Genomic DNA, 12,760 nt, shown 5'->3' on the forward strand with positions numbered 1-12,760 from the left:
GCAGCCAACATGAAGTCATGGGCCAACAACCTCTCTGTGTGTTAGGGCCAGGAGTTTGGGAGGCCCTCTTCTGTTTACTTGGACCAAGGGAACCTTGGAGCTCTCCTTGGCCCCAGAGTAGCTCCGGAATCAGAAGTGTTCATCATTCCTATGAGCACATATCCAGGGGGTGTTTGATCATGAGTTCTCCCTAGAGCCAACTCTCCAGCCAAGTGTGAACAGTCCTTGTATAATCCTGGCTGTTGCTCAAGGGGCCTCTTAGGTTTTTCCAAAGAAGTATCCTAGGGCTTCTCATTGGTTTCTCCATTTATTGCTTCCTGTCATGCTATCATGTGATTGGATTACCGCTGTCCTTAAGGCTGTGTCCCTTTGGTACCATGAGCTCAATTCTGTTCCCTGTCTTCCTGGCCTCAGCCCCAGCCAACCCTCTTGGCTGAGAGATCAGTGGAACTGTATTGCAGCATCTGCCTGAACTGTGGTTTCTCCTAAGATCTTCCTCTAGGCTGTTCATCACAAACACCAGATTTGTGTGTGCAGTTCACACTCCCTTATTAGTTCTCTGGAGGGCACTATTTGGATCCACCTCATACTGAAGGAAAACCCAGCTCCTAAGAAGGATTTGGGCTGTGCTGGCAATATTTTCAGGATTAGTGTTGAGAGCCTGTCCCCTTTAATCTTTCCTCTCCTTTGGCCACTCACTCTTACCTCCTCGCCCTCCCAGATGTTCCAGAGTTACTGCCAGAGATGACTTACTATTCACTGTGAGGCTGTGCAAGCATGGAGAAACTTGGCCAATCTAACAAGGTGGTGCCCAAGAGAAAGCGTGTCTTAACCCCTGACCCCCTCCAGCATAGGTGTCTCCCTTAGAAGATGCTTGTGTCCTCAGGATTTCACGGACTTCTTAAGCTTGCCACAGATATATTTTTAGCCCAGGCAACCCTATAGTTGCTCAATGGTCTTATTCGTGGTCGGCTTGTAAGCTATCACAAAGACCTTCTTCTGCTTTCCTTGGTTCCTGGAAAGCCTTGGTGAACTCTGTGCAAAAGTAATTCGCTCATATCATAGCATATTAATATGCACGTTCAGACATACAGAACCAAAAATCCAAGTCATAATATGGTCACGCATCCTTTGGGATTTCCGAACCCAAATGAAGGCCCTGAGCCTCAGGGATACACAGAAAGAAACAATGGAATGAGCAAATATACAAACAAATAAATGAAGGAAAATATTCTAAGATTCTAGAAAGCTGCTGTTTCTTTGACCACATCCATGTAAATGCCTTCTCTTCTTGCCTGATCCAACCTTGTCTCCAGCAACAGATAGATGGTAGATGGATAGACAGATCCAAGGGAAATAACTATCACTCTCCATAAAGTAGTTCATCACATTGTGAAGACGAGTCTTGTTTTACCACACATATAGAATGGCCTGGAATTTCTACCGTCTATGTTGATAAAGTCACCAACTATCACCTCGTATAAATCACGGGATCCATCAGTCCCTTGGCAAATGTCTCCAAGTGTGATTTATATACAGCGTCATCGATGTGGCCTCAGGATTGCTGATATTTTTAAACCAATCCAGCCTTGGTCACCTTGAAGAATGCTTTTAATTTTTTTCCAGCTGTTGGGCTGTAGGGTCCATCCTGACCCTTCCTCTCCAGTCCCTGGGCTCTGAGCTGCCTGCTCGGTCTGGTTGAGACTGAGTACCATTGGGACAGGGTACCATTCATCATTCTGGTGTGGCACAGGTCAGCTGACCCTTCACTCCCTCTTGCTTCCATGTTGTCTTCTAGTTTCAGAGAGGGGTTCCCCTGAGAATCAGCCTTATCCCGTCTGCACATGGCAGGGCCTAGAAATCTTGACAAAGCGCTTTCTATCAACCACCACGAGGGAGGGCAAAAATAACAATAATAAATAGCACCTGAGTCAGCCATTAACCTCTGCTGATGCCACCTCCGTGTCCGCTGTCACATGTTAATGGTGTCACCTGGAATCCCTGATGCCGTGCATTGCGTTGCTTAGCGTGCCTTCGGGTCAGACCTCAGTGCTCTGGATTTTTTGAATCTCTGGGCTGAGTTTGTCTTGGGAAACCTCCCCACCTCCCTGAGGCCCCAGGATGCAGCCCTGCAAGGGACCGTCTGCAAAGGTGAATGGGCTACTTCTCCAACCTGAGCCCCTCTCTTCCACCAGCCCTCGCGCTCGCTCTGCTAGACTCTCAAGGCTTATCGTGACGTTCTTCCCTGTCTGTGGCCTTGCCCTGGCCATGGCCATGAGTGCGTGCCAGAGACTTGCCTGCAAGTGGTGGCGGCAAAGTCTTCCTCCCCACGTGGCCTGTCACTTTGGTGAGCTGAGGAGCACTGGCCAAACCAAACCGAGACCTCCTCTGCAGCTTCCGGTCAAAACCGCCACTCCATTCCAGAGTATAATTTCATTATTTAGCTTCTGGGCTTTCTCTGGCTCTAGAATCTATCCTGAAACATAAATGGAGAAAGGAACAGCCCCACGCCTCTCTGGAATGCCACGTACTTGTCAGCCTCCGGGTCGAGAGGTCCTCGAAACATTTCACCACTCATTTTATTAATTATGTGTCATGCAGTATTTGGGCACCTAGTGTGAGTCTGGCCCCTGGGCACCCCCACTGGGGACGTACTACACTGGAAGATGCAGACACACCAGAGGGTGAGTGTCACTGTGGGAGCAGAGCATGGCGGTCCCCCGAGGAGGAGGGGGAGAACTTCTTCACAAAGGTGATGACGTTCCATGGGGCTCTTCAAGCGGGACTCGGCGTTTAACAATGAGAGGTCAGTGGCTGTCCTGCCAGACGGAGGGTGGGCGGGCACAGGGCCCCGAGGGCTCTGACACACATCGGCAGGGTGTGGAGGTCAGTGCGACCAACTCGCATCTGATGGGTTTGACCAGCAGTGAGGGAATCTGAGGCCACCGTTAGGTCCTCATGTGCACACTAAGGAATTTAGATGTTGTCCCGGGGATGACCGAGAGCCACTGAAGGTGTTGAGACAGAGCAGGGTATGAAGTATGGTTCAGAGAGGCCAAGACGACGGCAGGGAGACAAGTCCTGATGGTCCTGGCCAGAGAGAGTGGGGAGGCTGGCTTTGTGGGGACACAGAAGCAGGGGACATTTCTGTGACAGGGTCAACCAAGCCTAGACCCTTGCTGGGTATAGTGAGAGAAAATGACGAAAGTATTGGGAATCACATGGAGGTTTTGAAGCTGAGGGACCGGAATCAGGAGGCAAGGCGGGATGAGGACGGGGATGGGGCAAGGATGGGACCGAAGTCAGACCGGCGGCTTCTGGAACGTGAGGAAGGAGAGGCGGCGAGTATGGATGAGTCCTTCGTGAAGTTTAGTGGTGAGGAAAAGGGAGACTCTGAGCGCTAAAGGGTTTTTCTAAAGTAGGGGAAAGAGCATTTTTGTGAGGAGAGGGGAAGACACGGTGGGGAAGGGGAGACTGTAGCGAGTAGCAGAGCTGCCATTTATTGAGTGGGTCCTGGGAGTCGTCCTTGCAGCGTCATACGCTGAACACGCATATGGCATGTCAGCGTCACATCAACCTGGTGAGATCGTGCCCGCTTTTCCAAACGAGGAAACCACCGACCGGGGGATTCCGGGGACTGGCTGAGCAGTGGAACAAGAGAGAATGGTGTGGTGGGGGGAGGTGCTTGAGGGCCGAGGAAGGTCTACCTTTTAGCTTTGGGACCTGGAGCTGTCCACCTGTTCTGGCTGGTGCCAAAGACCAGACGCAAGGGATGGGGCTCGATGGTTCGTTCCCATGAGCCTTGTGGCTATCTAGAACGAGCCAGCTGCAGACGCCCTCCATGGGGGTGGCTGCAGGTGACGATAATGCAGAGCCTTCTCTCTCTGCTTTTGCTCTTCTCAGACCTCTCTGAGCATCATAGTCAGAAGTCTGTGTTTCCCACAGAGCCCAGTGTGTGCCAGGAAATACCCCGTGTGCCCGTTGCCTTTGCTTTTCACCACCGTAGCTGGAAGAGTCCATTTTGCCTTCTGCCCGCCCGTCTTCGTGAAGCATTTGTGAACTTCACAGGAGAGCTACAGCCCACATTTTGCCTCAAAGATTTCTTTGTTTTCTCCCAGTTACCAGGTTGAACCCTAAGCTGATGTTTAATTTATCTGTGGTAATGAGGGATGGGGAACAGCCTTGCGTAATTAAAGTCCGAAGATAAGCCAAGGCCCGTTTCACCCAGAATTCGTACATCCTTCCCCACCAAGTTTCTATGCCGGTGTTGCTAACAAATAGCAACCTGACTAATCTGAGTATCGTCAGTTCTTTATGTGGTGTGTCTTCCCTTGTGTCACTGGTTGTGATGAAGCCTTTCAGTCAGTGTCAGGCACCCGAGCTCACTTCCTGGGTCTTTCAAGATAAGGGTGTCTTGGGCTTGGGCGGCCATCTTACCAGAGGGCAGTAAATCGAAGCTCCTACCTCCTGCTCACATAGCTTTCTGCTGACGCCGGACAAACACACCTTCAGTCTACAAACAACTTCTAGTGGACTTACTGAATGAATAAATAAGTTTCTAAGCCATCTATAAATGAAATTTCTGGACAACTCATCCACTGTGAAAGACAATTACTATAAAGATTTCTGTGAAGATACGGGAGCCCACTACTCTCACTCTCCCCTCTATTTACGATTTGATAATCGAAGACCCGATAGTCCGATAGGTGAGATTTTTAGGGAAGATTAACCAAAACAAAGATGGAATTTATCTGGGATTACATATAAAATTGTATGCTTAGGTTTTTTTTCTTTTTAACACCTTCCCAAGTACAGAAGTACTATGATGTAGACTCACAGTGAATTTAAACTATCATATAGTCAATTCACATTATCCATAAGGAACATTAAGCCCAATCAGGATCACAGACTTGACTAAAGTCTTAGTTAAAGATTGTTCAGAACCAAGATCCATTCAGAGGATCTTAAATTTAAAAGAGGGCAAATTACAGGTGTACCTGGATGGCTCAGTAGGTAGGTTAAGCGTCTGACTCTTGGTTTGGCTCAGGTCATGATTTCAGGGTCGTGAAATAGAGCCCCATGTCAGGCTCTGTGCTGAGTGTGGGATTTTCTCTCTCCCTCTCTCCCTCCTCTCACTCTCGCATAAACTTAAAAAAAAAAAAATTTAAAGAGGGTTTATTACCGAGAAACCTAAAGGCAATTACTTGAAAGAGGTTTAGTGAGAACTTGTGGAAACTGACAAATCCTTGATTAATTTCTCTGACTCTACCTCCATGGGGCCTTTTGGACTCCTCTCTCTGCTTCCAGGAGCCTCCTTTATGTCCTCTGAAGATTGGCTTTTCTGCTCTCCCCTGATCATCCCAAAAGTTTCTTCCATGTCACCATGACCTTCCAGCTTGGATCCTCCAGCTGGGCAAGGATCTCCTTGACCCAGCTTGGATAGGATGCCCATCGTTGGCCCATGACCCTGGTAAGGAGTGAGGTATCCCTCAAGGACCTGACAAAGGCTGATTCCCTAAGAGTGGGGTAGAGTTGGGAGAACATGAGTGGCCTCACTGGTGCCCCCAGGAAGGCTCACGCAGGTCAGAGCCTGACTGTCTGACCCCAGACCAACATTCAGTGGATGACCAGAAGGGTTGGTTGAACTCAGACACAACTGCCATTGAATGTAAGGGGTGTTCCAAAGTTGAGTGCGATCACAAGCAAGGAAGGGGGTGATAGCCTTGTTCGATCCCTCCCTGGCCGGGTGCCATCCAAAGGTGTACAGTTGACAGATTTTAAGAATAATCCAAGGACGCCTGGGTGGCTCAGTCGGTTAAGCATCCGACTTCAGCTCAGGTCATGATCTCACGGTTCCTGAGTTCAAGCCCCACATCGGGGTCTGAGCTGACAGCTCAGAGCCTGGAGCCCGCTTCAGATTCTGTGTCTCCCTCTCTCTCTGCCCCTCCCCTCTTGCGCTCTCTCTCTCTCTCTCTCTCCCTCCCTCCCTCCCTCTCTTAAAAATAAATAAACATTAAAAAATAAAAAAGAATAATCCTGAGTCAACTCAGAGCACAGCCAGGAAATGTGACAGTGTTGGTAAGTGGCTCTAAAATTCTGCCACAGAAGAAATGACCGGAGGGACTTGGTACGTGTAGCCTGGAAGAAGGAAGATTTAAGAGAGATGCATTTCTTTTGTCCAAGTATTTGAAGGGCTGGCTTCAGATTTGAAAGTATTCTGTCTGTGTATGTTTGCAGAGGTTCAGAACTAGTACCGATGGGTAAAAATTAAAAGGAGGTGGACTTTGGCTTAAAACGAGGGTCAACATTCTTCCCAATAGAGTTTTCTAGAAATAGGCTGTCCTGTCGTGCTCTAGAAGAGATGGGATGATCGCCTGTAAGAAAAACTGTAGAAGAGCTCCTAATGGGAATTAAGAGACGTGTAAAATTTATTCCAGTTCTGGAATTCTTTGACCCTGCTGCCGCCACATCCGGTTGGCTGGAATCATCGCTGTCACAGGAGCGAAGGTCAATTGGATGGGAGGTACCAGCCGATGCCAAGTGGCCGCAACCCTGGGGAACGGCAGGTTGCTCTGCTCTCCCTTTGGATCCTTTCTATTCTGGGCCTTCTCGGATCTGTTTGCGACAAGCCTCCTCCTGCTGAGATGCTCTGAGGCATTCATGCCTCCCGACCACCCGCGGGGTCACCATCTGCAGGAGTGGCCAAGGGGGGGATGGGGGGGGGCGTGCCGTTTGCCCACGGAGTGCCCAAGATACGAAATCGACATCGAGGGGAGTGCTTCCGACGTGGCTCGTTTGCTTGTAGAGATCGGAAGCCCGTTCGGAGCAGCAGGTTTTAGAAAGAATAAGGGAAAAGTGTAAAGGGATGCATTTCAAGGATACAAAGCGGTATGGCAGCCAACCAAGAGAAGCTGAGCACCAGGACTCAGGGAAGGCAGAGCTTCAAGACAGCGGGACCACCACAGCAAGAGGTGCCCCCGTCTACACTAGCACACGGCCGATGGTCGGACCGTGCCGCGGCTCTGCTCCTAGGGGCTTGAGGAAATGGACCCAGTCATCCAACACAGAGATAACCGGGGCCCCGAGCAACCCAGCACACTGTGCACTCAACCCGTCCCTCCTAAGGTGGAGTTCATACTTCTTTGGTTTAATCTCTCTCCTCTTCCTATGTGGTGCCTTTCTCTGCATATCTACGAAGTAATATTACTCCCCGTGGATTCCACCATCCCCAAATACTAGGTCAATGTGCCTGCTAGGCCAGGTGCCCTTCCGTATACAATCCCAGAGAGTTGGGGCAAGGAGATTGACTATCTGGCCTCGATCACTCCTTCTAATTAACTCATTCGTTAGTACATTTAACAAATAATTATCAAGGGCTTAATTATCAGAATAGCTCTCTGCGAGAAGCAAACAGGTGTCATCTATGGTTTATATCCTCAGGCGGCTTGTACTCTATCTGGGAAAGCAAGACATCCGCCCTTAAGCAAATAAATACAATTTCAGGTAATTCCTATGATCTCAGAACTGGGTGGGTTGAACCAGCCTGGTGCTAAAAGAGATGCTGTCCAACTAATTCAGCAGGGCATGCCAGCTAAGTGAAACCCGGTGTCTTCATTCAGCACCGACAGAATCACTGTCTTTCTGCAGCACTTACCTGTAGAAACTCTGAAGTCTTCTGCAACTTATTGCACTGAATCCAAACCATCAACTTGCAGAATAAAGACCGAGCTCCAGAATAGATAGTGTGCAATCTGGGTAACAGGTGCTGAGCAAGGACAGCCTCTTCTCAAGTTCTCCATGCTGCCTGCTGTTTCTGGGGAACGATCTTACCATCCTCGTCGGCTAGAACAGGACTCAATGTAAGATTGTCGAAGATCGTCACCGGCCACAGGACACGGAAGCTTCAAGACTGAACTTCGCCTAGACCCTCAGAACTATAGAAAAATGAAGCTCCTAGGTGGAATGTTTTTTTTTAAGTTTATTTATTTATTGAGAGAGAGAGTGCACGCACATGCATGAGTCAGGGAGAGGCAGAGAGAATCTCAAGCACTGTCAGCAAGGGGCCCGAGGAGGGGCTCGAACTCACAAACCGTGAGATCGTGTAGGTGGAATATTTTTAAATAAAAAAGTTACAGGTACATTTTTGTTGTTTCCATTTTTTTTTTTATTTGTGTTTTTAGAAATGGGATTGCAAAAGGCACTTGTCTTGGCCCCTTGGAACAGAACTCTTGTGTCCCCACTCTTGCTTCCCATCCCCCTTTCCCCTGGTCTTGCTTGGCTGGCCAGCCACCTCAACCACCATGCCTGGCCTCTGCCTTCGGCAAAGTGGCCACTTGCTAAGTGGTATCCTCCTCCCCCTACCCTCAGCTCATAGTCAGCAAGCACTGGTTGAGGCTTGCTCTGAGCAGGGCTGAGGCTGAATGTCATGGGGTATCCAAAAATAATAGCAACTCTACCCTCCAGGAGCTTGAGGGGGAGAAATACGACACACAGAACAGCTTTAACACAAGGCAAACTCATGCTGGAATTTGGATTGAAATTACACGAAACATATTGACTTGAGAATTGATATCTTTCAAAGGAGAAAAACGTAGGAGATCTAGATAAAGATGTGGCTGTTAGATATGAAGATACAATTCATACTAAAGGAAACCCAAATCCAAGGTAACAGTCACACGAGAAATAAAAGAAATAGCAATGAAGACAATAACGAGATCCCACATTTCATCCATCAGATTGGGAGAAAATACGAAATTGAATAATGCCAATTATTAGGGCGCCTGGGTGGCGCAGTCGGTTAAGCGTCCGACTTCAGCCAGGTCACGATCTCGCGGTCCGTGAGTTCGAGCCCCGCGTCAGGCTCTGGGCTGATGGCTCGGAGCCTGGAGCCTGTTTCCGATTCTGTGTCTCCCTCTCTCTCTGCCCCACCCCCGTTCATGCTTTGTCTCTCTCTGTCCCAAAAATAAATAAACGTTGAAAAAAAAATTAAAAAAAAAAAGAATAATGCCAATTATTGTTGAAAGTTGAATAAATAGGAACTTTCTCTCTCTCTCTCTTTTTAAGATTTTATTTTTAAGCAATCTCTACACCCAACGTGGGGCTCGAACTCACAGCCCTGAGATCAAGCGTTGCATGCTTCACTGAATTAGCCAGCCAGACGTCTCGAGATAGAGAAACTTTCATGAAATGGGTGCAGACAATCCCGGGAAGAGTCTGACAGCATTTATTGAGTCCCATAACTGGGCAAATAACCCAGATAAATTCTGATTATAATAGAATGTGTTCAAGGATATTTGTCCCAGTGTTATTTGTGGTAGTGATGAGTGGAGGCTATACAAGTTTCTAGCACAAGGAGGGTTGATATGGGCATTTGATGTGGCAATCAAAATAATAAAATGGGTGCACACTCAGCCTAGTTGGAGCTTAATAAGGTAGTACTGATTAACGGCAGTAAGAAGCAAATTGGGATATAGAGTGTAGTGTCATTTACATACATTCAAAACATGTTTACAAAATGACCACATCCCCAGCAGCCACAAAAGTGCCCAACACAAGGTAGGTTTTTCCATAAGTTGTTATTTTGTTGTCATTATTAAATATATCTACTAGGTAGCACTATACATTTTTCAATGGTACAAACAAAATGAGATCTATAATGACATTTATGTAAATTAAGGATACGTGAGCATAAACACAAAAAATCGCGTATTTTTAAGGGCATACACAAATCTAAAAACATATTTCAGGGCATGATTCTTGTGGATGTAGTCATTCAATATTAGAATGAAAGTCCCTGGAGTGAAACAAAATTAATTCATAAATCTCTGTTGTACCCAAGGTTAAATACCCTCAACAACACCCACTATGTTCTAGCTTTATATTCACCAAGCAGCATTCTGAAGTCTGAGAGTTTCTCGGATACCTGGTTGACAGAAAAGGCAGAAGAAGGGCTTTCCCAAAAGCAACTATGTGAATATTCCATTTATTAGAAAGCGTCTGAGCAGCTCTGAGCAACATAAATTCATATATTGGCATCAGTCTCTTGTGATCTGAGTTATGCAGATCAGTATCCCAAAGCTTAGATGTTTCCTGGTTCCTCTGTCTCCCTAAAGCAATGGTCAAATATAGATTTCGGTTCGATTTTGTGTGTTTATTTGGAAAGAATACTTCATAGGTAGTTCTGTGTACTTCTCAGTGCTCCACATCGGGGGCACATCATGTCTGCTGGAGGCATGGGGAGTGAAATGACACGATGTTTGGGATTCGGGGTAAAATATTTCAGCAAAGGAAATATAAATGTAGTGCTACAGAATCTTGATTGAATCTGTTGAGGCTTGTTGGTAGGTATGCGGGGGACTCATAGTATCCTATGTGTGTATGTGAAATTTTTAGAGAGAGAGAGAGAGAGAGAGAGAGAGAGAGAGAGAGAGAGAGAGGAGTCCTCTTGCCTAATAAAATTGGCAATCTCCCACCTTCTGACCCCTCTTTTCCTATCCAGGCAGTTGCAATATTAGCTCACGCTTACCATTTTGGTGTTCACATTCCCTTCAATTCTTAACCCCAGAGATGGCTCTTACTTTCTTGGAAGTCAGATGATGACTTTAAAAGGATGTTCTAGGTTTTCAGCACTGCTAGGTATTTTGTAGCAGGAGACAGTTCAGATAATGTAATCTGCACCCTCCCCACTCTTTTTTTGAAATGAAAGTTTTTATTTGTGCTTTCAAAATAGCTTTAGTGGTTTTTCTAATATACAGGGAGACATTCTATACAGTGGCTATCTTCTTATCAAATATCTTGCAGATACATACTATAAATGAATGATAGTAACCCCTGTTCTAGAAAAACAAAAAATCCAAGTACATTTCCTCCCTTAATAATCTTTATATAAACAGGCTAACACAGCGATTTTTTTTTTTTTTTGGCATTACCTAGTATTTTGTTTTAATTTTACCTCAAGAGCAGCGAGTGTAAAGCACTTAGCCGAGTAAGGTCCTAAGACTGCATCATCTTCACCTGCATTGAGTCTAAAAGGTTACAAAGTATGATATCATTTTATCCTCAGCACAGCCATACGGCACAGCAGGTATTGCCGTCATATATTTACAGATGGAAAGACCGAAGCCCACAGAGACAAGGGAAAGCAGCAAGACTCACCCACTAAATGCCAGGGCCAGGATTGGGGTCCTCAGTCTTCCACCACCCCACAGCATTTGTCCTCCAAAAAGCCAAGCTGTCTTCTCACAGTGATTATTAGTGTATTTATGTGCAGAGTCTAAAGCGGCTAAAAGAAAAAAAAATAAAAGGATACCAATAACTTCAAAACCCAAAAAGTGGAGTGGACCCTCCTGTTGTAGACCAAAACAATGAAAATAAAAGTCAGAGTGGGTGGTGAGAAGAATAAATCTGAAGGGAAAACATCATCTTCTCCAGGTTTAGGGTGACTGTGAGCTATCTATACCCTCTCCTATGTGTTTAGGAAAATATACTATAAATAACACACATCTTCTTCAGACAAGGGCGCTCCTCTGCAGCTGACTGGCTGGTCTTTGCCTGCTCTGTCATTTTCATCCAAACACATAAATCTGGGGTTGGGTAGATATTCATGGCTGGGTCAAAAAGACAGTTTTGGTATGAACTATTTATACTTAATTGGCCTCTGTGCTTGTCTGTGTAGTTTTGCCAAGCATTTTAATAGTTTCATTGAGTAATCTTTATTCTTTTCTGGGAAAAAAGCGATACAGGGTGGTGATGGGAGGAGCACAGGGCATGAAATGCCTCTGTCTTCCCTAAGACTTTGGACCCCCTTCCCATACTAGATGCAGAAAGAAGCCTTGACCTCTGACTTGCAAATAGTTGGGGCTATTTTCCTGGTAGTTCACCACTGTTATCCTTCACCTTTGGACTGTGATTTAAATTCCAGTTTGGTCCCTGCTTGGTAGATAATGAAAGCATTAGATTGGAGGGAAATTGTCAATTCCTGCTAGACAACAGGGTGAACATGGAGGCAACGTAGCTTCATTTGCAAACTGAGTTTTAAGTCGCTCATTTATTTGAATAATTCTTAGTCAGTACCTTCAAAGATCTTTATGTTTATCATTAGAAAGTAAAATATAAGCTGTTCGCAAAGAAGTAAGTACAGGGGCACCTGGGTGGCTCAGTCGGATACGCAGCTGACTCCTGATTTGGGCTCAGGTCATGATCTCACAGTTGGTGACTTTGAGGCCTGCGTCGGGCTCTGTGCTGTCGGCCTTGGGATTCTCTCTCTCTCCCCCCCTCTCTGCCCCTCCCACATCTCTCTCTCTCTCTCAAAATAAATAAGTAAATAAAACTTAAAGAAAAGAAAGTTCAGGAAAATATGGAGAAAAAAATTAAAAACCACCCACATGTCTACCGTTATTAAATATATTCCCTTGCTGCTTTTTCTATGGGTTTTTATTTCTCCTCAAAACTTGGGTTTTATTATATATAAATATAATAAAATTTATTATAGCAGGCATTTCCCCATTATTGCCATTCTCAGGGAACAGAAATCTTAAAAATCTTCACGCTATTCCAAAGTAAAGATGTGTCATAATTTACTGGACAAGACCCTTACTGTTCAACTTCTCTCATTTATTTTTGTATGTTAATAAAGTCACCACGTACATTTTACACTTGTGTCTTTGTCGACGGGTTGGATTACATCTTTACTACAATTTCCTAGAAGAGAAATCTAGAGCAGGAGAGGCACAGTTTTGAGGTCCTCGGTATGTATTTGATT

The sequence above is a fragment of the Felis catus genome, chromosome D2, assembly GCF_018350175.1.
Source record: "Felis catus isolate Fca126 chromosome D2, F.catus_Fca126_mat1.0, whole genome shotgun sequence".
Taxonomy (NCBI): domain Eukaryota; kingdom Metazoa; phylum Chordata; class Mammalia; order Carnivora; family Felidae; genus Felis; species Felis catus.